Source organism: Ambystoma mexicanum, chromosome 5q (genome assembly GCF_040938575.1).
Source record: "Ambystoma mexicanum isolate Mex_15411 chromosome 5q, UKY_AmexF1_1, whole genome shotgun sequence".
NCBI lineage: Eukaryota > Metazoa > Chordata > Amphibia > Caudata > Ambystomatidae > Ambystoma > Ambystoma mexicanum.
Window position 1 is genome coordinate 226,774,644 of NC_090933.1, and position 17,272 is coordinate 226,791,915.

Here is a 17,272-nt window from a genome sequence, read left to right on the forward strand (position 1 = left end):
GTATAAATGCATGTTCATGTTGGCTTTTTTCCTGCACTGATGGAGGTGACGGGGATCGTCCTGTGATTTGCCAAATGTGGCTGACCCAATCTCTTCTCACATTGACATCTCTTCTGGGCCCTGGAGTGTGCATGTTATGCTCCGGTGTCTCTCCACTGGTGCTGCTTCCCTGCGTCCTTTTCGGTGGCTCATTGCATACTCGCCATGTGGTTTTTTCTTCCTCAGTTGGTGCATCTGTGTCCAAATTCAGGGCATCGCATGCCTTCCTCATGTGGGAATGGTAGACCACACCTATAGCATTTTGTGGTGGTGCCATACCTTCTTAATGGGACATTGCCAACGTTGTTACCTCTTACACCTTGACTGATGTAGTACACTTGCTTTTTCCATGGTCCCTTATTTCTCTCTATCTGTGTGGCTTGGGAATTCGCTTTAGCTTCCGTCTCTGATATTTGCAGAATTTTGGCTACAGGAAGAGGTTTTCAGAGTAGTTTTTCCTGAATGTGGACGATAAGCACCCTCCGATAATCCTCAACCTGATGGCTTCTTCATTTGAAAATTTGTAAAAATCACACTGAGCCACCAATTTGCGCAGTCGATTTGCAAACGCATCCATGGATTCACCCATCATCTGGCAGGTTGTATTGAATGTATGTCTTTCATGGTACACGTTGCGCTTAGGGTCAATATAGGTACACAGCACCTGCTTGAGCCCCTCATATGTCTTTACATTTCTGGCCAGGAAAGTAAGGATGAGATCTTCAACTTCGTCACCCACTAAGTTGATGAGCAATCTCCTGGCGAACTTGTCTGGAGACTTTTCATCATAAGCCGCCATGCAATTCTCAAATCGCTGCAGCCATTTCTCCCATCACTGCATCAGGGCTTGCTGATCCCCATGTCAAAAGAGCCTGGTCGGCAAAACACAGTTGCACTGGGCCCTTCAACATCGGATTTCTCGTTTGCCCTCCTCTGACTTTATTTCTCTTCATTTTCAGACATTTTGCAGCACTCAGTTACTTTCCAGCCTCATTTCTACATTAAATGTGTCCTTGCTGGATATGCCGATTTCTCTCTCTTTCCCTTTCCCTTCCTCCCTCTGTGTCTTATAAAGTTTAATTTGTTGCAGTGACTGACTGAAGCTGTCACCAGGCTTTGCTCCTAACAAGTCAGCTCATGGTTGCTTGTTTCTGCAAGAAATCACCATTTCACAAATTGACAGCACGGTATGAAGTTGCATAGTAGGAAAGATAGCTCACATGGCTAAATGCTTGCCTCTGTGTGCAACTTACAGTTACAAGGACAAATATCTGTGATTGCCTAGTAGCCAATAATAGCAGCTGATATTATGGTTGTGGGGAGACCCTGGCAATCTTGAACCATTCAGGGGGGTTCTTTGATGGCAGTTTTCGAGGAAAATGAAGCATTAACTGTACTTGCAAATTACGCATAATGTTTTTGTATTCCATCAAGACATTTCTTGCTACACTGATACAAATTTGATTTCAGAGAGGCATATGATAGTGATTAACGACAGATTCACTGATGAAGGAAAAATGATGACGCTGCTCAGTTCACAAGCTGAGAAAGAACAACTTCTAATTTCCGCTCATCTTGACAAGAAGTCTGTGCTTTTGCTGAGGCAATACAGCCCAAAGATGCAGAGCTCTGTGGCGAGGATTGAGAAGAGAGAGCATACTGCAAGAGGGATATACTAATTTATGGGAGGTCATTAAGTCAGTCAGTGTCAAGATTGCTATTTGCAAGATGTGGAGGGCCTGGGATAAAATTTTACAAGCCACAGTGCTGGATTTTGGGAAAGGGGCAGACCTAGCAAGCAGGGGAGTTGCTAGGTCTGGAAAAGACCCGGGGCTAAGCTGATGTCAGAACTGTTGGGACTGGGGGCTAGTTAGTCTTTTGGCTGTAGCTCCTGAGATTCTATCCGGGGCTACAACCAAAAGATCAGGGGCTATACCCCCCTTAGCCCCCCCCCTAGCAACGCCCCTGCAAGCAAGATATATGGTGATCGAGAGAACAGCCAGTAAGTGTGATGGCTACAGGCAATGTAAAAGAATATGGTGCTGTCCGGATTGCTGTCAAGTTAAAGAGAGACCCCAACATGTGTCCTTTAGCATTCGGGAGAACAATAGAGGTCATTACTGCAGAATAATGGCCTGTACAAAAAGTTTACAACCAAGCCAATTCTCAGTGCCATAATCTGGGTAGGGGCAATTATCACAAGTGATAATTAACCTCCCCGACCCCCCACCTTAAGGTCTGAAAATGGTTCGGTTTTCCCTTGGCTGGAAAACGTTTGGCCATTGGACTTCTCTGGAATTTCCAAGTATTGTGATGAAAATGATTTCAGGGAAACCATTTTCTATTGTAGGTATTTTGTTGTTATTGCCCACTAATATTTTGTTCAGTTCCTGTGATCAAACTCTTTTGCATAGAGGGATAAGGAAGGGAGGCCATTACAAGCAAGGTAGGAGTTAGATGTGTGCTGAAGCACACCCCAAAAGGGACCCCGAAACTTGGGGTTCACCAAACATTTGACCAGTGGCCCAAAAAATGCTGCGGGTCACTTTTGGGGAAATTGCCCCAATCCTAATTGACAGCATTGCTAAAACATACTTTTTTACTTTTTGATCAGCTGAGCTTTTAAAGCTCCCTGCCCTGAACAACCTGCCTACAACTGTAGGTGAATTCGAAACTGCAAAGATTCCATGCCAAGAAGAAGCATATTTTACAATCCAACACAAACGATTCAGCTACCAATAGTTGTAAGCAAGCTTGGGAAGGGTCTCTAATTTGTAGTCTTCTGAAATAACACGCATCATTTGTTTTTCTATTTTCGACTGCATCAGAAAGCAAAAACATAATAATCAGATGTTTTACATCATGAAATGATCGCGGCTTATTAGCAGAACCAAACCGAATCAGGTTGATAGGAATTCATCATCATTATGTTTTTTTTTTTTTAAAAGACACAATTTGGACATCTTGAACATGATAGAAACCAATATAATTTAACAATATTTTGTTCCAAAACTCACCATAAAACAAAAAAGCAGTCTATTGCTTTTTTTAAAACCTTCTATTTGGGCAATTCTTGAATTCTCCCATCAGTTCAAAGTACCATAGAATGGTAATGGATATAAAAGTTTGGTTGTCTAAACCTAAAATTGTGACTATTACATCCTCTGAAAGTAACGACTTAGTTATGTACTGTTGTGTATTATCTGCGAACCTTGATTATCCCCACTGTAGAGTTCTGGCTGGATCCAGTTACTGTTGGACTGTAAGCACCCTAAGGGCCTGATTCACAGAGCGTTTTCCAATGGGATTGTGCCATTATAAAATGCTTCTGTGAATCAGGACCTATGTGTCTTCACTATTTTACTTTAAAATCCAATCACCTTGTTCACTGTTCTTACTCACCTGTCTCCTAAAAGTGGTTTAGGCCAACTTCTGCAGCAATTCTTCAGATCTACATTGGAACCATGAATCTCTCAAAGAAGAGCAGACCGTTGATGCCCCAAAGAAGTGGCCCAGCATCCACTCCAGTGTCCGGCCCGGTAAATCCCTGCTCCTCTGCCTTATCTCCGAAGACTAAGAGCCCATGGACTGGTGGGACCAACTAGTCTTGACACCTTCATGAGGATCCAGCCCTTCAGAGCCATCAGAAGCGTCCCTGGACCGCCCGGCGGACTGTCCACCCCTCTCTGAGGATACCTCACCAGAGTTATTGCCATTCTGCGTTCAATCCCAAAACATTGGTGGTCACCAGCTTGTACCACAAGTCACTTTCTCTCCAAAATCCAGCTTCCTATCTTCAAGGGGCCCTGTCCTGGAGCAGCTTCTGTGAAAGCGACTGAAAGGATGCCTCTTGTTGCCTGCAAATGGTGATCATCACTGGAACTCTCCTTCCTTCATCTTGTGAAGTGCCCTGAAGAGGTCTGCATCTTTGGATTCTGTATTTCTGTGCCAATGGGGATTTCATATTTCCGTTGCACCCGACCAGAAGAATCCTCGAACCCGCAACCACTGGGCACCTCTCAACGAAACAAAGGGTGGAAGAATGGGCCCAGAGTGACCCCCAGACAATCTATCACCACATCTGGGAATAAATGGAAATGGTGAACAAGTTACTCTGTAGCTATTAGGACAATGCCTGTGCAGTTTGCACTGTCTTTGTCCTGCCACATTTGTTTAAGTACTGCCAGCAACCACTGAGCCATTCAACACTTGGTTTTGGGTTTACTTGCTAAGAGAAGGGCCACCAACCAAAAAAAGAAACATTTATCCCAAATATACCTTTAAGGTCTTGTACCCAAAATATGAACTCGTATGGGGCCCACTGACTGCCCAGGCTTCCAGTTATTTTTTACACTTACTGTAATTCTGACAAATCCGAAATGTGTCATAAATCTGGCTTGTGTAAACATGATCCCACATTTTCTCTCTAGGCGCCTGATCAACTTTTTCTGGTGGCCTCGCTCAGCGCCCACTGATACAACACCACGTGTGAGGCGAGCCGGTGCTTTTCCAAAATAAATGAAGTTTCAGGCTAATATATTCATACCCTGTACCCACACGTGGCTTTGAGGTCAATTGTGCAGGTTTGTAGGAATTGATGGCTGCACTATAACCTCATGATTTCATTACAAGTGTAGACCATGGGCCTCATTATAACTTGTGCGGGATGGGTTTAACGGCGCCTGTAATGGTGCCGGCGCCGTTAAACCCATTCCGCACAATTACGAGGTCCCCTCGCGGGACCCGCTCTGGACGACATCTGGTTTTTCCAGACGTCCATGGCGGGCCCGCAAGGTGACCAGGGAGCTAACAACGGCCCGTTCGTAATGGGCCCGTTGTTAGCTCCCTCCCCATTCCCATTAAGCCCTCTGAGGGCTCGAATAGGAATGTGGAAAGACCGGGCCCGGGTTCCCTGAAGGAGGAAATGCCGGGCCCTCCATACTCGGAATGGCCCGGTATTTCCCCATTCAGGGAACCCGGACCCAGACACGATTTTGCATGGCTGCCTCCAAAGTCGTAATGAGGCCCCATTTATTTCGTATTTGGCAATCGGATTCTTTTCAGGCAAATTTCTGTTGAAGGTGCCAAACGCATCCGGTTTTACTTTTCGTGTGACTGTGATTTTCTATTTATTTATCTTACAGTACGTTTTGTGAACATTCGCTCGAAATAAACAATTGTACCACTTCTACTGTTACAGTCAAGAGCGGGCGGATTACATGGGAATCTATCAGCAAATGCTGCCTGCAAAGCGTGTTCACAGATGGCGTTTGGAAACTAAAGGAGCAAATGCAAGTTTGCCTCGCTTTTACGCTTTCCTTCTCCCCTCTGGCGTATGAAGTTTTAAAATTGCATGCAGGGCGCCCAACTGCAAGTAAGTGCTATCGTCGGTGATCCTCTGCATACAGTTGATGTGTTTTTGTAAATTGACCCCGTTTGTGCACTCCTTGGCCTGTAGATCAACTGACATGCTTCTAATCACGTGTCCGGCTGCTGAAAGGGGAGCCATTGAGTATGAAACGAGAGAGCGCTATTTTAGGGTGGTCGTGCAGCATGTACTCACTGCGTCACTTCTGCTGCTTCAGAATATAACCACCTCAGCAATGAACGGCAAGCCTTCGCCAGCCGTGCACACGCACGCGTGCACCCAGTGATCTATCTGCTTGTCTTCCGAAGGATGTAGTTGTCAGGCAAATGCAGCAGGAATGGTGCGCAATGTGGGAAGATCAGAGGGGATGTTAAATGTTTATAGCAGCAATAAAGAGAATTCTTGCTGTTGATGAATGCGCTTGTCCAGCCAGCACCTTATTGCAGTCTGCTGATGGTTTTTATCAGCGTTCAGATTATGTTCCAAACTACTCTTTCCCAGTTAAATGTTCCAGCTCTGTGCCAGCCGCGGAAAAAAACACACTATTTTCCAGGTTGCTACTCTTCGCCCTTGGGGCTGATAAGAAACCCGCCAGATGGCACAGCTCTTTCACGGAATAAGGGAAGCCACAAGCAAACATGGAAAGATGGCTGGGAACCTTTGAGATCTTTGCCGGGTATTTTGCAAGTCGTCCAGTTTTGAAACTGGCATTGTGCACTGGCAGACCTGGGCGGCCGTTTGCTTACTCTTCATATTCAAGAAACATTGTTTTCTTCTTTCTGGCTGTTCATTGGTATTATGGTATCAATCAAAAGGGAAGTTTACAGAAAATGTATTGCTGGTCCGTTGAAAATCATTGCCAAGACCCACAGGATTTTATGATTGTTCCAGCTGTTTTTAGTGTCTATATTTCAAACCATGTCTAGAAGGCTCAAAGGCTGCATGCTAACGTAATGTTGGCAATTGCAAGCCTCTGTAGTGACTCCGTTCTGACCTCATGTAGGGACTATGTAGTGACTCCGTTCTGACCTCATGTAGGGACTATGAGTATGACACATTGTGAGAAAAGCATATTTCATTCACTTTTTCATCGGTAAATTCTTACTTCCTCTAGGATACTCTGAGGATCATATTTATACAGAAAAGTGTCAGATAAACATAAATATATTTTTTAGATGTTTTCATATATATTCAGTGAACAATCTTTACTTAAATGGCAGGGTGAAAAAGTCCCCCCTTGGCTGAGGGATGCCGTTCTCTATTATCTGAGGAGAGCGAGCAGCCTTCAAGGTAATGCTGGTGTGACGCCCCCTGTTCGCCATCAGGTGGTTGAGGCCGCTGTAGCAGCGGAGGCGGAGGCTTCAACTATGCCGGCCGTGGCTGTGGCTTGTGTCAGGAATAGTAACAAATTGATTTTCCCCGAATCTAAACTCAAGTATAAGGGCAAATGTAAGCCCCCTTTGCTTTGTCCCTCACTTTTGACTACTCATTTTGCAACCAGTGTTTGCTTTGACTAGACGAATGGGCGCACAGCCATGTCTGCACTTCCTGGTTTGCCTTCATGTAAAATTATGAGATTTCACACCACTACCTCTTACCTCCTCCCCCCAAGCCCTTTGGAGATTGTATGGGCCCAAACACTGAACGTTGAACCTGTTGATCCTGCTCTATGAGCTCAGCAAGATGCCGGCACAAAGGTAGTGAAACCGGCAGTTTTTTATTTTTGGAAAATCAGGTAGCAGGACTTTCAACAATGGCCTCTCTTTGGCGGATACAGGTGTAATTTCTTCCCAATTACACTTGGCTGCTACAACGCCTACTTCTTCTGTTTTGCCAGCTCCAGTAACTTTGGGAGAAGCCGTTTTGGATCACTCATTTGAGGCCTTGCTGTCAGCTAGCAAGGGCCTATCACGAGAACTTGCAGAGTTGGACATTCTATCAATTCATTACGATGGGGTCCCGCAAGCAGGAACTGTGGTGGTGGGCATTTTAAATTGCCAGATGATAATGTTGGTCTATGTAATTCTTTTAGTTTGGCACCAATATCGTGCTCTTTGCTGTTGGATGGTCTACGGTCCGGTCTGTGCCATGATGGCTTTGTGGATATGGAGGTATCAGCGGTGGGGGCCCCGGGTCTAGGGCCTGTATTAGCCGCCCCTGTACCATGAATAATGAGCTTGGTGAGCTCTTTACAAGTAGCTGTTCCCCCCCACTCACATATTCCTCTAAAGGCGGGTCATTGGGACCCATTCCTATAGATAAATAAAAAGTGACCTACCCGATTCTTTACCAACGGTTAGTCCTAGGCTGGATTTGATAGGAGATTTGAGTTATTTTGTTCCATCAGCCTTACAGTTCAGTGGTGCCTCCCTAGTTTTACCTATGACGAGCCTGCCAGCAATGAAAGAGCAAGTTTTTACCAGGTTGACCCAATGGTAACTCTGATCTTTAGCCTGCACGTAAACTGAAATTTGGCTCTTAAAGCCCTTACTGATACTTACAAAAGGTAGGTGGAGTCCTTAGTGAACAGGTGCTCGCTTTGATAAAATAAACGATAGATTTGCATATATTGAAGGCTACATTAAAGGGGAAGATAATGCCCGCCGGTCCCATAGGTGTTGTGCAGGGCGTGCTGAAGGGGTGGCGGGCCCGGCTTGTATAATAGCACTGTTGGTAACTCAGACTGTAAATTATAACTATATTAATAAGGACATCGTCCTTTGCTCTGAAAAGGTTATAAATGTTGAGACACCTATCCTTTGTTCTCTATTGTTGGTTGATCAATGTTTTTTTATCGATCCGGTGACTCCCCTCTCTATTACTTCCCTTCTCGGTAAAAAGTGTATTGCCGGTGGTGGAGGTCCTGCTGTCAGACAGGGATGAAGGAGTGGAAGTGGTCACGGATGTAATTGTGGAGGTGGGAGCCTGGGGGAGTGATGTAAGGGAAGATGGAAAATAAGAAAAGAAATAACAAGGAGAGGTGGAAGCTGAGAATAAAAAGTAAAAAAATAAAAAGACAGTAAGAAATAAGAACTCTAGTTTCTCACGTGCATTTTTGGGAAAGTTATTCCTCCACCAGGCTCACACCCCCCCCCCCCCCCACTTTACTGCTCCATCATGGCTCTGTGCAAATAAATGAAGTGTTGGTGGATGGCGTACAGAATAATCCAAATGGGCCGACCCTCCCTGATCTTGCTTTAAATGAGATGGTAACATCTGTGACATCAAGGGAAGCCGTAGAGTGTTTGGGGAGATGGTAACATCTGTGACATCAAGGGAAGCCGTAGAGTGTTTGGGTTCAAGGCAGGAGGTGGCAATGGGAGTGGACAGCGTGCCCCCATATGCTGTCCCGCTGATGCTGCGTCTCAACGTCCTGGCTGTTATTGACCTCTTGGCTGTTGAATTTAGACCAGTGTTCTCACCACATGTGAGGATAGGGATGAGGACAGCTACGTTAAGGGTTATCCAGGAAGAGGTGGGAGAAGTAATAACTCCATGTGAATTGTTTTTTCCTGTGATCCAGCTCAGGCTGGGTGTGGCCCCATAGATCCTATCTTCTGATGATCGTCTCTTCCCATGCTCCTGTTGACTCAATGGGTGGAGTGGGTTTGTCTACTGTTAAGCAGTCTTTTAATCAAATATTTCTGGAATAAATCATACCGGATAAGGAGACTATGGTCCTCAACAGAGCAAATGTTCTTAGTTTACTGAGGAGTGGAAAGACCAATGCTTCGATAAGGTCATTCAATATTTTCACTCAGGTTTGGTTTTAAACCAAATTTTTGCTGTATCTCACTATATTAGAACATGGGGTTATATTAGTATTTTTGACTTAAAATCGCTTCCTCCTACCCAAAATCCTGCTATTATGGGTAGAAAGGGGTCCCATAATTAGCTACTCAGCCTGCCTTTCAAATTAAATGTTTTTTGGGTAATGACAGGTGGAGGGATGTATTGACTTCCGATGTTGGTTTGACTAACGCAAGTTATAATTCAGATTGGAGCTGGATTGCGGCTTCTTTGGTCCACAGACAAGTTTTCAAGGGTAGCAGTCTCAAAATTCCCATGGTGCAGATTTTAAAGTTATAACTTGGAATATCAGGGGATTTGCCCATATATTCCAGGACTGTAGTGTAAACTTGACAGGGGCCAATGTTTTTTGCCTTCAAGAAACATGGATTCTGGAACCTCCAACATTAGATGGGTATACCCTTATGTTAAATCCTGAACATGAGGGGGAAAAATCCAGACCTGCTTCTGGTTTGCTTTGTGGAATAATAATGGATCTTTCCGTTGTCCCCACTCTTTTTGCTCAAACAAATGCATTTGTGCAGGCTTTCGAGCTGGAATGGGACTCACCGGGCTTGCTGGAAATCAGCCATACACTTTTATTGAATCTTTATTGGAACCCTGCAAAAATTGCTCAAGAGGAGTACTTTGATCCCATTGAAGAGATTTCGATTTGTTGCAAACTAATAGGAATTACAATTCTATTGTCATCTGTGGTAATTTGTAAGCTTTGTGTGTTCATTGTCCGACTAGTAATCATGACTGTAGGGCGGATTCTGCTGTTTGAAAAAGAGGGGCAGCATTTGTGTCTTTGATGGGTGTATGGGATATAAGTATCATTAATGGTAATGTGTTAGGAGATGAGCCTCCACATCATACCTGGGAAAGAGACTCTCAGAAATGCATTAGAATACTTCTTTGTCTCCAAAGGGATATTTACATCTGTTATGTTCATTAATATTCAGCCCACTACTATGAGTGATCACTTTCCTCTTTATTTGAATTGGCGAATACAGGATAGGGGCCTTGAACCAGTCGGTTTTACACTGGTGCTAAAGGTAAATTCCAGGGAAATCCATCTGGCGTAGAATGATTACAACATAAGGACCTTTAACAATATCCTGATGAGACTATTTGGTGACAAAGATCTGTATGTTCTATTAAGGAGTGTATCATATGTGATATAGTTGAATGCTGTTTTTTATCGGATGCATCCTCGTAGGTAAGCTTGGGTAGTTCATAAACACGTTTGCGATCCTGTGATACAAGCAAACAAAAAGGCTTTACGCAGAGCTTTGCGTTATGTTATGTTAACTTATGAAGCGCTCGTTCACCCGAGGGTATTGTGGCGCCGAAGGAGAGAGAACAGAATCAGCTACAGTTATAATCCTAAAACAGTAAAGTTTTCAACGCCTTCCTGAAAGTAAAATGATTTGAAGAATTTTTCAGGGTCAGTGGGAGACTATTCCATAGTCGAGCTGTTGCGACAGAAAAAGCTTGCCCACCAATGCGGGAGAGGCAAAATGGTGGAACAACAACAGAACATATAGGCAGCGTAGGAAGGTAATGGGTGAACTTGTTGCAAAGGTATTCAGCACCTTGGTCATGCAGGGCACCGTGTACCAAGCAGATGGCCTTGAAAGCAATGCGCTTTGTAACCAGCAGCAAGTGCAGAGAACGCAGCACAAGTGATACATGGGCCCCATAAGGAGAGCCAGTGGCAATCCGGGCAGCCATATTCTGAAGGCATTGAAGCTGCTGTATTAAGACCTTTGGTTGGGACAGATATAGTGAGTTGCAATTGTCTAAGCAGCTGAGCACAAGGACAGTAACTACAGTAGGATGTAAGTGAGAGGTATCAGCGGGAGTACCTTCCTCAGAATTCTGAGATGAAAGTGCCCCTCTTTGCAGACAGCAGCGATTTGTGACTCTTTGGAAAGTGAGGCAGAAACTATTACACCAAAATTCCTCACCTTATCAGATGGGAAAGGAAGAGAACACAAAGATGAAGGCCAAAAGGAGGACACCCAAAGAGAAGGATCAAGAGGAGAACCCACCACCAGCACCTCCATCTTGTCTTGTTATATTGCTTTAACAGATTCAATTGAACACAGACATCTTAAACGAGTTTACAGAAACTGGCTTTGAAAGTACAGGCATACCGAGTTATTGATGGATTCACAAAGAATGCTCAGCATAATGACCACTAAAAATGCACAATCTTTTTGGAGTATTATTAATTCCAATTCGCAAACTAAGTCTCGGGTAAATCCTATCTCTGAATCTAAATGAGAGGCACACTACAGTGAGATATATGGGGGTCCGCGCAAAAATATGTTTTGTACGGAGACTATCCTTGGTGAGCCCTGGTGCTTGAATACAGACCAGGAAGACGTGACTGGTAATATTACCTGCAGTTCTAATTCTGGGGCGCCGGTACCGGATGGGATATCCATGATGGTGTTCAAAGAAAATACGCTCTTTTGGGCTGATTTAGTATTAAAAATCTTTAGGAAGATTTTGGTGGGAAATAAGCTACCTGTCTCATGGCTGACTTTGATCCTGGTCCCTATTCATTAAAAGGACCCGTGGGCCAACCCAGCTAACTACTGCACGATCGCACTACTGGGTGTGCTTTCCAAATGGTCGCCTCGATCTTGTTATGATATTTGCTTGTACGGGCAAAAGGGGCTGGGAGGCTAGATGCCCATCAAACAGGTTTCACAAAGCAAAGGGAACAGAGAAAAATGCAAACGGTTTAGTCCTGAGTCTTTTGAAATGTGAGGCTAGGGTAAAGTAAAAAGCCTGTGTTTATCTAATTTATTGATTTGTATGTGGCTTTTGACAGTGCCGACCGGGAACGTTTGTGGTGGAAGCTTTCTAGCTGGGATGCCCAATTGGCCTTTTGAGTATGTTTATTGCTTTTCTGGTAAGATTGAGCACCACTCGCTCGTTATCAAGCATTATCCAGAGTACTTGCAGCCTTACACAAAGCTGTGTGTTAGCTCCACTCCTTTTAAATCTTTTTTATTTCTGACATTTCAGATGCTTTTAAAGATACACGTTGCTTCCCGCCTTTTTTTGAAGCCAACAGGACTAATTATCTTTTGTATGCAGACGATCTTGCTCTGTTGGATTACAATCTGATTGGTCTGCATAGACAACTTGCAGATCTGTCGGTGTATATGAGACTTAACACACTGACGATTAACATCGGTAAGTGTAAGGTTTTCCAATTTAGAGCTGGCAACAAAAGACATTATAGTAAATATAGGTGGTTTCTGGAAAATTCTATCATAGAACAGGTGCCTAATTTCGTTTATCTGGGATTCTATGTATTTGAGGGTCACAGTTACAATGAATCCTTTCTCCAACAAAGGCCAAGATTACCTCCTTAGCCATCAAGGCTTGTGTGGTCATTTTCCAATGGGCCCGGTAGTTGAGTTTTACAGCAAAAATGTTCTCCTGGTAGTGGTAAACGGGGCAGAAACCTGCGTTTTTTCCAATGGTAAATTGGGGTAAACATGAAGGCCGTTTTTGGAGAAGGATATTGTCACTGCCTCCCGGAGTCCCTCCTACTGTTCTGTGTTATGAGTTGGGTCTCTTGTCTATTGCGGCACATGTGGAGTGGAAGCAACTTTGTCCCTTCCTCAAAATAATGTCAGGTGAAAAACTCATGTTGTGGTGGGAATTGAAACAGGTTATGGAGGGGACATTTTGTGCTCCATTTAACAAATGGATTGTAGACTGTAATGAGATTATGGTGAAATATGATGTAGTCCTACTATTACTGCAGGCTACCCCCCACCTTGCCAAAAAGAAAATATGGGAGTGGGATTGGATCCTTACAATAGAAGAGGTGCGTATGTTCAAGTCATTTTTTGGACTGGTCCTTGATGTTAGGTCTCTGGTAGTTCTACCATTTTATATGTACCCGTTTTCGTACCCTTTTTGGAAATCTCAATTTCTATGCTCGCGGCTTAACTTGCCTCCAACAAGAGACATTTTAGGGGTCGATGAGGAGGTGGATCGAAGGAACAGAACCTGTAGGTTCTGTAACTCTGTCAACATCATTCAAACTAGAGTACTTGTGCTATTGGATTGTGAGTTTTTGAATGATTGTCGTATTTTATATTTTGACCACCTTTTTCCTGATTTGAAAACTCCATATGTTGTCTTTGTATGGCACCAAATCATGACATCTGGCAGTAATTTTTGGGGCTTAGCAACCCTCCGTTTTCAGAAAGATGTGTTTAATTAATAGTAGTGACAATTTGGGTCTCTTATCTATTTCATGACTTGTTATTAACCAATTGTTTGCATTTATTGTGAATTCTAATGAATTGTAATGCTTGGTTTTAAGGTTCATGATATTGTTTGGTACTGTCTTTTTATTTTTGATCTTAATATGTGGAAATATTATTTTACGAATGTACTCAAAAATCCTTTTTCTCTGTTCATGCCTGTGACATCCTCAACTGAGAAATGGTCTACGGAAAGTACGACATGGCACAGCGCCACACGGCAAGGTCATATTTACATTTTGCTTTTTACATTTTCAATTAAATGCCCTTAGAACCATGCAGGTGTTACAGTGTTTAATCAAACCTTGATGCACACATTGGTACCACACTCTAGTTCCTGAAATCTGTTATCTCTCTTTTTTTAAATTAAACATCCTAAGCACCATGTAGGTTCTAAGGGTGTTTAATTGAGAAAAAAAACACGTACCTTGAGGCGCACCTCTGTGCCACTCCTTAGTACCTGAAATCCATTTACTCTGTTGATGACCATAATGTCATCAAGAGGGAAACGGATTACAAACGGTGTGGCACAGCACCATGCTGCAAGCTAATTAAACACCCTTAGAACACCCATAGGAAACTGCACATGTGCTAAGAGGTGAGGAAGGAGTTGGGAGGAGTTGGGAGGAGAAGGATGTGCAGGGGAAGGGGCACTGGCCAGCAACACTCATGCTATTGCCAATGCAAGCTTATACCAGAGACAATGGACAACCCAAAGGCTCTTTTTAGAGCCAACAAAATACTTAAACTAGGTATAGAAATGTTGACACAACAGCATCAACTTCTAACATGCAATTAGCAGTCTGAATCGACAAGCAACATTGTTTTACCATCATTCATATCTAATAAGCACACTACCCACTAAATGTAAAATTATTATATTCCTTTTTCTCACCTTTACCTTTACCAGCAATCATGAATATCAAACTAAAATCCATACATCCCTCTTACTCGTTTCCCTCTTAGTCGTCCTAGCACTTTACAAATTGAGAAATCATGGGAAATAGTGTGCACTTGTCTCTCTGCACATTGATCCTCTCCCAAAAGTAATACTGCTCACCTCCCTCCTTTACACCCCTTTCATCCTCCCTTCAATCAAATCAAACATTAAAGATTTATAAAATCAACTTTTACAAGCTTTGTACAAAGACCAATTTCGAGAACCGCACAAAGGTGTAGCCTAATTCAAGAGCTGTAACTTGTACTCATTTTCCCTCTTTCAGTCCCTGTATTTCATTATTTCTTGATATATCTCTGTACAAAGACCTACTTCGAGAACTATGTAAAGGTATACATTGATTTGCAAATCAAAAGTTTTACTCAATTGCCCTCATACTCATTCTCCCCCTTACTTGTTCCCATACATTACAAATCGAGAAGTCATGTGAATAACTACAACTTTATCTCAATGTAGATTAAACACAAAATATAGTCTCATGTAGGGTGGATCGTCACTTAACACATATAAATAATCAAATTTTTTTACATTGTATACTCTTCTGGTTAGTCACTCCTTACTTTATCTCCAGCAACACTGCTGTTCTAAACTTTATACAAAGCCTTACTTCGAGAATTGCTCTGAACAGAACATTGAATCAAGAACCGTTCATTCAGACCATGAGAAAACCACATGCAACCAAAATAAAACACATTGTAAGCACGTCTCTGCCATGAACGAGTCTCAATAGAGCACATTATATTCACCATCTACAGGGCCCACGAGGAGGCTGCCTCTTTCATTCATCTCCAAACTTTCCTGGGCCGATCGTCAACATCAGTGGCCTGGATGGCCATTTCCTCTAATTTCTACATGTTCCGGAGGGCAGAGCAGCCTGCAGGGTAAGCCCTAAATTTCAGTGTGCATTTTAGCGCATGAAGCACGATTTTTTAAAAAAAACTATAAAAAAACACACTTTATTTTTGAATTTGCTGGGCGGGCAGTGTACTGCACACAGTAGATCTCCTGACTCCTTGTTCACCCAGCTTGTGGGTTTAATATCGTGCCTGCCGCTTTCTCACCTGCTCACATTGGATATTTGGGCCCCTCCAAGATGGCCTCACTTTTTCTTCATGTGCCTGATGTCCTCTAGCCCTGTCTGACTCCCACCCCGATTGGTTGCCTGGGCCTTCATTGCCCAATCGGAGAAACCGGGAGGCGGAAGCCGGCACCATCTACAAAGACCCATTTCTAAGGCCCTGTCAGTTTCCCTGTCTGCTTGCCGGGAAGCTACTACAACAGCCTGACCTTCCCTGGGGATGCCTGCTCCCTCAAGCATGAAACTGGACTTCCAAGACTCTCTTACTACCCTCTCTATTGGTTAGTTTCCCTCCTTCTGCCTACCCTTTAGATTTCATCTCATTCACCTTCACTCTACCTTCTTCTTATCTACAACTGGTCCCCCCTTCATGCTCTCGACTAAGCACTCACCTATAATCCTACCTCTTTTCTTATACCTATCGATGCCTAAGAAATTGCCTTGAAAGTCAAATCTGGGTGTGTTTAGGAAAGTCAAATCTGGGTGTGTTTAGGAAAGTCAAATATGGGTGTGTCTGGGTGTGTTTGGGAAAGTCAAATTTGGGTGTGTTTGGGAAAGTCAAATTTGGGTTTGTCTGGGAAAGTCAAATTTGGGTGTGTTTCTGTAAATCAAAAATGGCTGTGTTGTTTTTTTTCACCTTACTTCGGCTCTCAAATTGTAACCTGCTAGCCCAATGACTGTTCCTTATCGATGATCTTGTATATTTCTACTACTGCCTCCCCTCTCTACCGGCCATGGCGTTATCTGTTTCTCCTATCTTTTCCAGCTGCTTCTCCATTGACTATCCTTCCCTTCTCACTAAGTCTGGTAAGAAGAAATTTAAAAAGGATATCTTGGCCTCTAACCCTGGTCTTCCTATCGCCAACACCTATTCCAATACTTCCTCCAGACAGATCCTCACTGACATCCTCTTTGTCGTTCCTTTGCCAGATCTCTGGACTCTTCACATTATCTCTGTGCTCTGTCCAACCTCCTCGTCTCCCATTAATGGTGGCACTCGCTGGGAAGTTCTCATGGCTTCCTTCGACTCCTCTAAAGTCATCATTATTGTCTACCATAATGGCACTGTCATGGTCCAAGGCCCTCAGGCCAATCTCCTCCTCTTTGATAGGTGCTTCCCTCACCTCATCAATATCCTCTCATCTCCTGCTGTCCCCTCCTCTCCCGCCTTGCTACCTTTCCCTCCCTGTCCCCATCCTCCTCTACCCCTCCTACGGCTCGTTCTCCTCTGCAGGGCGTACCTCTGATCTGTACCCCTCGCTGGAAGGTCTTTAAGGCTTTCAACGTTCTTCATATTGCCACTCTCAATGCTCGGTCTGCCGACAAACACTCCTCTGACATCTGCCACCTCCTTGAAGAACTAGACCTTGATGTCCTTGGTCTTACTGAGACATGGTTCACAGCCAGCTCTGTCACAAGCTTTGACACTCTCCTCCCTGATGGCTTCAAGATCCTCTATGCGCCCAGATCTTCCCGGTCCGGTGGGAGGGGGTAGCCCTGATCTTTCTTGAGTGGATTCCTGCCTCTATCATTCCCACTCAGACCTACTCCTCTTTTGAATGCCTTCTCTTTAGGCTCTCTCTCCGACCCATTCTCTTAATGTTGCTACCATCTACCGGCATCCCGGTCAAATCACCTCATTTCTCTCTGAGTGGGCGGACCTCTCCTCCTCCCTCCTGGCCTCTACCACTCAACTCCTCCTCCTTGGTGACCTCAATATCCATTTAGACTCTCCT